Raw genomic sequence first — 9,583 nt, forward strand, 5'->3', positions numbered from 1 at the left:
TAATGAACTTTTTAAAACGGGTCAAATATAAATAAAAACCATATTATTCACTTAGAAAATAGATAACTAATAAGTTTAACTTTTTACATCTGTAAAACCTCAAATTGGGGGTTTCTCAAGTTTGGGAGATTAGGAATTCTCCCAAGAGTGATCATATTCAAGAAGCCATGGATAATGTATCTACATTATCCGCCGGTTAATCTGTTTTTTATTATCCGTAATAAATATGGGCCGGATCGGATAATTTATTCGATTTTGCATTACTCATTTTCGACCCGTCTCATATCCGACCCGACCCGTCCGTTTGCCACCCCATGGACGATTCTATATATCGCAAAGTCACTAGCGGGTCATGTGGAAAATGAATCCTATAAGTACTTTTATTATGTGAAAAATCAAAACAAAAACACGAGAAAAAGAGCGAAACACTTAACAAAGAGTGAGTTTGAGAATACCCGCGGTTGTGAGGCAAATATTTGAGAGGGTAAAGACGTGCATTACACACGTGGAAAAGGTCTAATTCGATTCAATTGCTCTTTTCTTTTCTTTTTAAATTGTTTTGAGTCATAAAATTGTGTGAAATCTTCTCTTTAAATAAGAAGAGGAAAAATCCCTGAAAACTGGTTTCTATTCTTTTTTTTTAAAGAACATTTCACTGCTGAATATTATCACTATCAGATAATATGCTTATATTAGTTGACATTCTATGTCAATCTTTCAAATGACGAATATATATGATATGTCTATGCATGACAGAGAGAGAAAGAAAGAGAGGCTCTTCTTGGACTGAAGAGGAATATATTCAAAGATGAAGAGAAGACCACTATTTAGATAAGAGAGGAACAAAAATATTTCATAGGAACAAATACTTGAGATTTAGCAAGAATAATATTTGTATCGCTATAAATACCGAACAAATTAAGCAGCATAATTAACCAAAAGAGGAGCTAGCCAAGTTAGGAGGAGAGGCCTTACATGAATTAGAAGAGTTTCTCTTTGTTTAGTAGCCAAGGATGACTTGCCTTTCATCATTGCATGCAAAAAGGGGTAATATTATACCAAAAACATCTTTTCATGGTTGGAAATGAATGAGTGGCAAGCATCTTTGGCGACTTGACGAGCTCTTCTTTATCATGTTAGTCCATCTTCTTCTTTTCTCATATATGTTATGGTGAAGGAATAGGTTATGTTGTAATTGTCTCCTTAATATTATACGTTTTTGGGTTATTCGCGCCCAAGGGCAGAGCTACAATAGTAAGTGTTGGTTCAGGCGAAGCTAGTGACTTTTTCTCGAACCCTGTATATGTGTTGAAACATTTTGTGTTCCTATATAAATATAATATGACGAACTCATTATCAAAATGGCTTTGGGTTCATCGGTCAAGGTTCTGGGTTCAGAGTCGAAAGACGCAGGTTCAGTTCTCCGTGAAAGCAACTTAACTTTTTTACAACTTTTCCTTTTTAAAAAAGAAAATTCACAAACTTAATTAAGAGTCTTCAAAGTCCAAAACGAAGAAACCCATCAAGACTTAGTGACAAAAAAGCTCATTAGGACTTAGTACCTTGTTTTATTTGTAAGAAATAAAAACATAAATCAAATTGAACAATAAAAAAAATTGCTCCTCTAAATAAAAAAAAGACATCACGCTATGGTTCTGCCAAATCAAAAATCGAAAGAAATTGTCCGTCCAACTCTACTCCCTTCTGAGGGGTGACCTCTGTATATATTATTTCTCCTTTATTTCTCCTTCTTTTCTGTTCTTTTTTGTCATTGTTTCCCTCTTATATTTCATATTTGTGTTAATAATTTATACAAAAATTTGATTTTTAATTTTTAATTATAGGGGTGTCCCACATTTTAACCTTATTCTCTTTGTCAATTTGTACTTTTGTGCTTCCCAAAATTTCAAAAAGTCGAGTACCCGACAAGGTGTGTGGTCCTACTTTCTTGTTTTTAATTTTTTACTTTCTTAGTGAAGCCAACATCCTTAATAAATTAGTGACTTTAGAAGTTTTCAGATTAAACTTTTCTGTTTGATCGATTGTTGACCTCTTATGTTATTTTTTTTAAATAAAGTAATTGGTCGAGTGTAATTGAAATAAAGTAATTATTAATTTTTAAATATATATTAAATTTCGGTACTCGTTCTTTAGTCTGCTTGTTATTGTATATTAGTTTTAGGCCACAATTCTATCTTAAATTTAGAACTCATACACTTCAAATCCTAGCTCTGCCTCTATTCTTACCTTATAATTAATCAAACTTTTGTGGTTGAGTTATAAGTAAAAGATCCATATCATATCAGATCAGACACAGACTCATTTCCACTTTTGTTTTATCTATTAGTACTCGATCTGTTTTATCCATGCTCCTGCTCCAGATATGAAGTCATGGGCAGAAGAAAGGAGAAGGGAGGTTATAAGTGTTCTATGTACATTAGGAAAATGAATTATTGTCTCATTACGAGATGCATGCACCTAATCATGAGCTAGCTTTTGGCTATTGTCTCTTTCCATGTTTCTCCTTAGGTTTATTTGGCCTGATGTTGAAATTTCCACTGGAAGTGTTTTATCTAAGACATTTGGTACGGTACTTATTTAGTCCATCTTGGCAACTCCTATGCTTCGGCAGTCTTTAGTCTAATGTCATCGATGGCAACCAGTGCCGGATCCTAATGTTCCTATTTAATAATGAATAAGTTTCTCTATTTCGCCAAAAAATAAGGATATCTATGTACTCACTCCGTTTCAATTTATGTGAACCTATTTCCTTTTTAGTCCGTGTCAAAAAGAATGACCACTTTCCTTATTTTGAAACAATTTATCTTTATGCAATGATTTATAGCCACACAAAATATATGTGCATCATTTTACACCACAAGTTCAAAAGTCTTCTTTTTTTTTTAAACTCCGTGCCCAGTCAAATGACTTCACATAAATTGAAATGGAAGGAGTATTAATTTATTATTTTATTACTCTAGAGAGAAAAAAATTAAACAAGGGGTAAGACTTCCTCGATTATGACGGAAGTCATTTCTTTTATAAACATCTCAATTCACTACATATCACTTAATTCAAAATACCAATGAAATTTTATTGTCAACCTTTTTAATAGATGGAGTGATCACTTTTAAGATAACTAGTTTCTTGACACGTGTGTTGCACGTGAATAGTATGATAATTAATATTAATATTTTAAAATAATATAAATAATATTAGAGTATATATGCGATGATTTGCACTAAATTTAAAGGGGAAAAATACAAATTCAAACTGATAAATGGTGAACCGATTCAACAGACTTGATTGTCGAATGTAAAATAATTAGGCATTATTTGAATATGTGAAGTTGGAAAATTTAGTTACTTAGGTACAATGTGTAGTAAAATTAATTCTGATGTTATTTGGTACAAATATGTGATATGAACATGTCTCACATAGCTAATAGTACTGTTTTATAAATAATGTTGTTGGTGTATTACCATTTTGATGTTTGTCATAATCAAAACTCTCGTTGTGCCCATTGATATCGTTGTTGAAAGCGAAATACAGTTGTCCATGTAAGAGAACAAGTTACAAAAAAATACAAGCCAATGATGAGAAATATGTGATATGAACATGTCTCACATAGCTAATAGTACTGTTTTATAAATAATGTTGTTGGTGTATTATCATTTTGATGTTTGTCATAATCAAAACTCTCGTTGTGCCCATTGATATCGTTGTTGAAAGCGAAATACAGTTGTCCATGTAAGAGAACAAGTTACAAAAAAATACAAGCCAATGATGAGAAATATTTCGGCCTTCTGTTTTATTTATTATTATTGCTTTCAAATGCATTTGATGAAAGAATATCTTCAAATATGGATTGTAAAAGTTCAATTACAGGTATAAAGAAAAGTTAAGATAAACCATTAACCATTTGCATTCAGATTGTGAAATGAAATAAATATATTACCTCCAGATCTAAAAAGACAAAACAATATAAATTATCCAAGTTTATATTTAATTTGCATGTTTAAAAGTTTCATAATGAGTTCGATACTACAATTAATGCAGGCCAAGAAGTAATTTCTTAAAGCGTCATATAATGGAGACAATAAAATTCGTAATTTAATTATTTATTCCAAAATTAGTTTTTAGAGTTGCTAGCATACATAGTTTGAAGAAATAAAATAAAAAGTTAAATTCCTTATGAGGAAATGAAGCCAAGCTCAATACAACAATATTAAAAAGAAAAGAAGCAGAAAATAATTATTGAATCGAACATTTGTGTCATACTATTGCAAAATTGTAAATAAGGTTAGACATTCAACTTTCAAATTCCAAGGTAGAAAACAAGTTTATGGATGTGATGTACAGTTTCATGATAACAACACTCTAAAAATATATATGGCAAGGAGCAGCTTTTACCACAACAGTCACAAGACCGATATAAAAAAAAAAAGAAAAAAAAAACTTTTGCAAATTGATTGTGTGCTGTAGATGGAATGAGATTATCAAATAAAATCACCAATGTTCTAATATAGGAAAAAGATTCTGATTGATAATAGTTTGTCAGAAAAAAAAAGAAGAGAAAGGGGCAAGTGATGTCACGCATCATTGTAAACTTCTATAATCTCTCTCTATATATATATATAAAGCAAGGCCTTGAGTAGGTGATGTGGCATGCTTCTTTGATTTAAAATCTTATTTATCTTTTTTCTCCATTTTTTAGATTTTCCTATAAAAAACAGCCTTTAATTGCGGCTCTTTAGTAAATAAATAAAACCGAAAAAGCACCGTTTCAAAAACCAGCCGTTCCAAACCTCTTCACGTTTTCAATTCATCCAAACAATGAAGGTTTAATTGCAGTACAAAGAGACAAACCACCGTTTCAACAAAACCAGCCCTCCAATTCGCACCAAAGCAGAGAAAGACCAACATACAGGTACAGAGCTTCATCTTTGGTTAGTAGAATTTGATTTCATGTAGGTCTGTATTAAATTTCGTTTTTCTTTTGTCTAGGACCCTATATCAAACTTAATGTCTTTGCGTAGGGTTTGCCAGAGTAAGGAACAATGACTCAAAATATAGAGATTTTGGTGAAAGTTTTCGCCAGACTTTATTATGATTGAAAAGAGGAGTATATTTTAAGTAGCACAAAATCTTCTCTGTTTTTCTTAATTTTTCACAATTATTGAGGAAGATTTAAGTTTGGGATTGCTATAATATGATCTCCTCTGCTTTCCTACTGCTTTTTTGCTTTCGATCCTTCCTTTCATGCTTTTTTTTCATCGTCTATGTTTGCGATATTTTCCTTTATATTTTGCTTATACACAGTGTTTGTCCTGAGTGCGGGATATTTAGTAGGATAAAAGACAATAGTGGAAAAATTTTATAAAAAACCACAGTCGTCAATAAAAGCAAAAACCATGTAGAGATGGTCAACCTTTATCTTGAAGCTTTACTTAGTATGATCACCGCACAAAGAAACAAACATAATAGGAAAGAAAGAATGATGGTTGTTCTGGATTATCGGTCAAGAACTGTCTTCATCTTTCTCTTTCGTTCTCTACGAGAAAAATCTAAAATTATAAATTAAACGATTTGGAAGAAGGGTAGATCAAGATGTGTGGAAAAGAATCAGAAGAGTGTTTCAGGGCCAACAGGACAAGACACATAAAGTGAAACGAGGCATATGTTTTCTTGAGTAAATTTTCCATATGGTCACTCAACTTAGATGAATTTTCTTATTAAATTTACTCTTTATAAAACTAACGCAAAAGGAGTTGCACGTTTTATGCTTTTCTTTTCTGTTTCTTTTTATTTCATTTTGCACTTTAATTTGCTTGTATCATTGTATTTATATATCTTTGAAACGAATTTGTTTCAAAGAGTCTGAATCAACATAAATATGTCGGAAAGTGTTGCATTTTCAACTCTATAGTTATCTTTTGAGATATTGTTTTGGCCATCTTAGGACTGACATTATGCTGCTATTGTAACCTTTTTTGATGGTTTTAACTAAGTTTCTAGCATATTTAACTTCACATAAATTTATTTAATTATATATATCCTTATTGCATCACTCTTCATTTATAGATTAGATAATCATGGGTGCTTTTATCTTATAACGGAATGGATTTGCTTGTGATCTGCGCTTTTAGATATTGCGGAAGTACACTATTCCCTCGGAAATTTATCTTATTGCATATGATTTGTGCCTTTAGTTTCTGTATTGCAATTGCTTTATCTGTACTACAATTGTATTGGTGTTCCTTCAACATTAAACCTAGATTTTCGCGGTCTTTTTGCTACTAACTGTAATGTGTCCAACTCTAATTATTATTGTTCAATATTGTTGAAACACATATATTTGAATTTTAAAAAAAAGGTATATGTCTGTATTCAGTATTCTTGAGGCAGGGACAAGGTGGAAGAAGCACCAAAGGTTTGATATGACAGTCAATGAGGAACTTTCTACATATGTAAAGGTTTTCTAAGTATAACCTTTTTTCTCCCTTTTCCCTATTTCATTTTTCACTCTAAGAAGACAAAAACAAGATTTGTTATTCTTCATCAGTGTTTTCTTTTGATTTCTCAAAGCTTTTTCAAAAGTATAGTACTGTATGTGTTTTTAATTTTTATTTTTCAAATTTGTTATTTACAATATTTTCGTTTCTTTGATAGTATAATAAGACGGAGGAGTCGCTTTGCTTCATTTAGATAAAGCTAAAGGTATTACGTATATCTAAAGTTTCAGCTTTCCCTTCCGGGTGAGTAAAGATAAAATTTTAATTTATATACACATATGGACAATCGGGACATGGTAGGATTATATCTCACAGTGCTGCTTCTATGTAAATTTGGCCGAGAAAGGTCTTCCACTGACAGTTTAATATATTCTTTAGCTGTTAGTGTAGTTTTACCGGTTATAATAGGTTGTTTATCCTTGTCATAATTTATCAGGTTGTTTATCCATGGTAATAGTTCATCGTAAAATCATGAACAAATATTTGGTTAGTAAAGATTGACTTTCTTTTATATGACATCAATCAATTATAACTTACCCATATGTGTGTTTTCACTATCGCGGACAAATTTACTAGTTTAAAATAATGGAAGTCAAAAGACTAATATATAAATGTTATTACTGTTGAAAAATGTAAGAAAACGGATACGTAGTGAGTTAATTTGTGTAGTTACTGGAAGATTAAAAAGTCCATGCATTACTATTGTTTAGTGTCGTTAAAAGTTAATACATTTAATAGAAGATGAAAGATCAGACTCTAGGCGTTACTATTGGTTTAGTCACTAAACTTTTGTACAAAAGATATACATTTAATAGAAAGATTTTTATTTGAAGGGCAAAATAGTCATTCAACTTTTAATGAATTTTCTGGTCTTTTAGCTTTCACTTTGGGTCTTTACACTTATAATATGGTATGATAACTAGTAAATGTCTTTAATAAATGCTACTAATTACTTTCTCTATCTCATTTTATATTGCACACTTTCCTTTTAGTCTCTCCCAAAAAATATAGTATTACTTTTATATATTTAAAAATATTTTAACTTTAAAATTCCTCTTTACCCTTAATATATGAGATGATTTACCGCTGCATAAATGTTTAAGCTTTATTTTAGACCATAAATTTTAAAAGTTTATTTTCTCTCTTAAAATTCGTGTCACTACTAGAAAATTGCATTTTTCCGACCGAAAATTTCCGACGGAACAGTGTTGTCCGAATTTTCTGACTGAAACAGTCAGAAAATTTAAAAAAAAAGTAGTTACATTTTTATTAAATAACTTCGACCATGTTTCCGACAATATCCGCCGCACAGCTTGGCGCAAAAGTCCGCGAACAAAATTTTTGATTGAATTCGCCTTTATTTAAAAGTCAAAATTTCACCGTTGACTGTCTTTGCGACCGAATCGGTCGCAAAATTTAAAATTTTAATTTGCGACTGATTCGGTCGGAAACTTTAAACTTATTAAAAATAAATATTAAAGTTCCGGCCAAAACGTCTGGAAAACTATTTTAAAAACCCTATGCTCGACCCCTTTCTTTCTTTCTTTCTTTCTTTCTCTTCTTTTCTCTCTCTTTTCTTTCTTCTTTAGCCACCCCAACCACCCCCATCCTTCTGTTAGTTCCTCCGGTACCTCTCTCCCTCTCTCTCTTTTTCTCTCCTCCCTCCGTCCATCATCTCTCTTATTTTTTTTTACTTAGTAATCTTTTCTTTCAATTTTTCAGTGAATTAGTCGTGCCCCCACCTTCTCCGACGCAGTTTGTAACAACTCAACCGGTCGTTTTGAGTATTTTAGCCTCGATCTCCTATTTATTAACTCATATATGTTATATTATGGTTATGTTACTTGCCAAGGTATTTGGTTTTAGTTTCGGGTGAGTGAAATTGGACACATAGTCCATAAGTTGGAGGTTTAAGTTGTAAGAGTTGACCGTAGTTTGACTATTATGTAGATGACTCCGGAATGAAGTTTTGACGGTTCCAATAGCTCCGTATGGTGATTTTAGACTTAGGAGCGTGTCCAGATATTGATTTGGAGATCCGTAGGTCGTTTCGGCATGAATTGGCGAAATTTGGAAAGTTAAAGGTTTGGAAGGTTGGAAAAATTGACCGGGAGTTGACTTTATTGATATCGAGGTCGAATTCTGATTCCGAAAGTTAGCATAGGTCTGTCATGTCATTTATGACTTGTGTGCAAAATTTGAAGTCAATCGGAATTATTTTGGTATGAATCGATATTAGTTTTGAAATTCGAAAGTTCGTAAGTTCATTAGGCTTGAATTAATGCGCGATTTGTGGTTCTAATGTTGTTTGATGTGATTTGATGCTTCGAGCGTGTTTGTATGATATTTTAGGACTTGTTGGTATATTTGGTTGAGGTCCCGGAGGTCTCGGGTGTAATTCGGACCATGTTCGGCGCATTTCGGAATCTTGAGGATTGCTGAAGCTACTAGTTTTCTACAGGTCTAGTTTCCTTCAACACGTTAGCGAAGGTTTTTGCGCGTTCACGTAGAGTCTTCAGGGATTGCTGGAATTTTACCCTTCGCGTTTGCGAAGGTGAGGACCCGATTGCGAGGCTTGATGATGGAAGGATTGTACTTTCTCACTCCTCGTTTAGAGTGAAGGAGGAGAATTCTTGCATTCCCTAAGAAACACGTTATTGCCGACTCCAACCTTGCATAAACAGTGAAGAAGAAGAAGCAGGAGAAGTCTTTTCTCCTCGTGTAAACCTTCTCTTCTAAGTATTTAGTTCCTCGATAATTCTACACATCATTTTTCTTGTTGTTTTCAGTATTTGAAGACAAATAATAGGATTTCGGATTCTACTAATTTGACAGTGTATTTGATACTCATCAGCCAATTTGCCTCATCCATATATTTCCATTGTCCCTATATATCTGAATGATGCTCTATTCATGCATATTGGAGGAATATATTCCTTCCAATAGTTCAACCAAGCTTCTCGATCTATTCTTTTTCATTTCTTTCCTGATTTGGATAGAATGTCAACGGAATAAGATGTATAGTAGTCCAATCTATCCCTTCATTATCTCGATCGGCGCTCATCTCC

General features: G+C 32.4%; 1 long non-coding RNA gene across 1 annotated transcript; it reads left to right on the forward strand.

The window, feature by feature from the left end:
* Nucleotides 1-4,680: 4,680 nt before the first annotated feature.
* Nucleotides 4,681-5,235, forward strand: LOC107825084 (uncharacterized). Its single transcript, XR_001656989.2, has 2 exons — nt 4,681-4,930; nt 5,008-5,235. It is a non-coding gene; the product is annotated as an uncharacterized LOC107825084 (long non-coding RNA).
* Nucleotides 5,236-9,583: the final 4,348 nt, after the last annotated feature.

Source organism: Nicotiana tabacum, chromosome 23 (genome assembly GCF_000715075.1).
Source record: "Nicotiana tabacum cultivar K326 chromosome 23, ASM71507v2, whole genome shotgun sequence".
Classification (NCBI taxonomy): Eukaryota; Viridiplantae; Streptophyta; class Magnoliopsida; order Solanales; family Solanaceae; genus Nicotiana; species Nicotiana tabacum.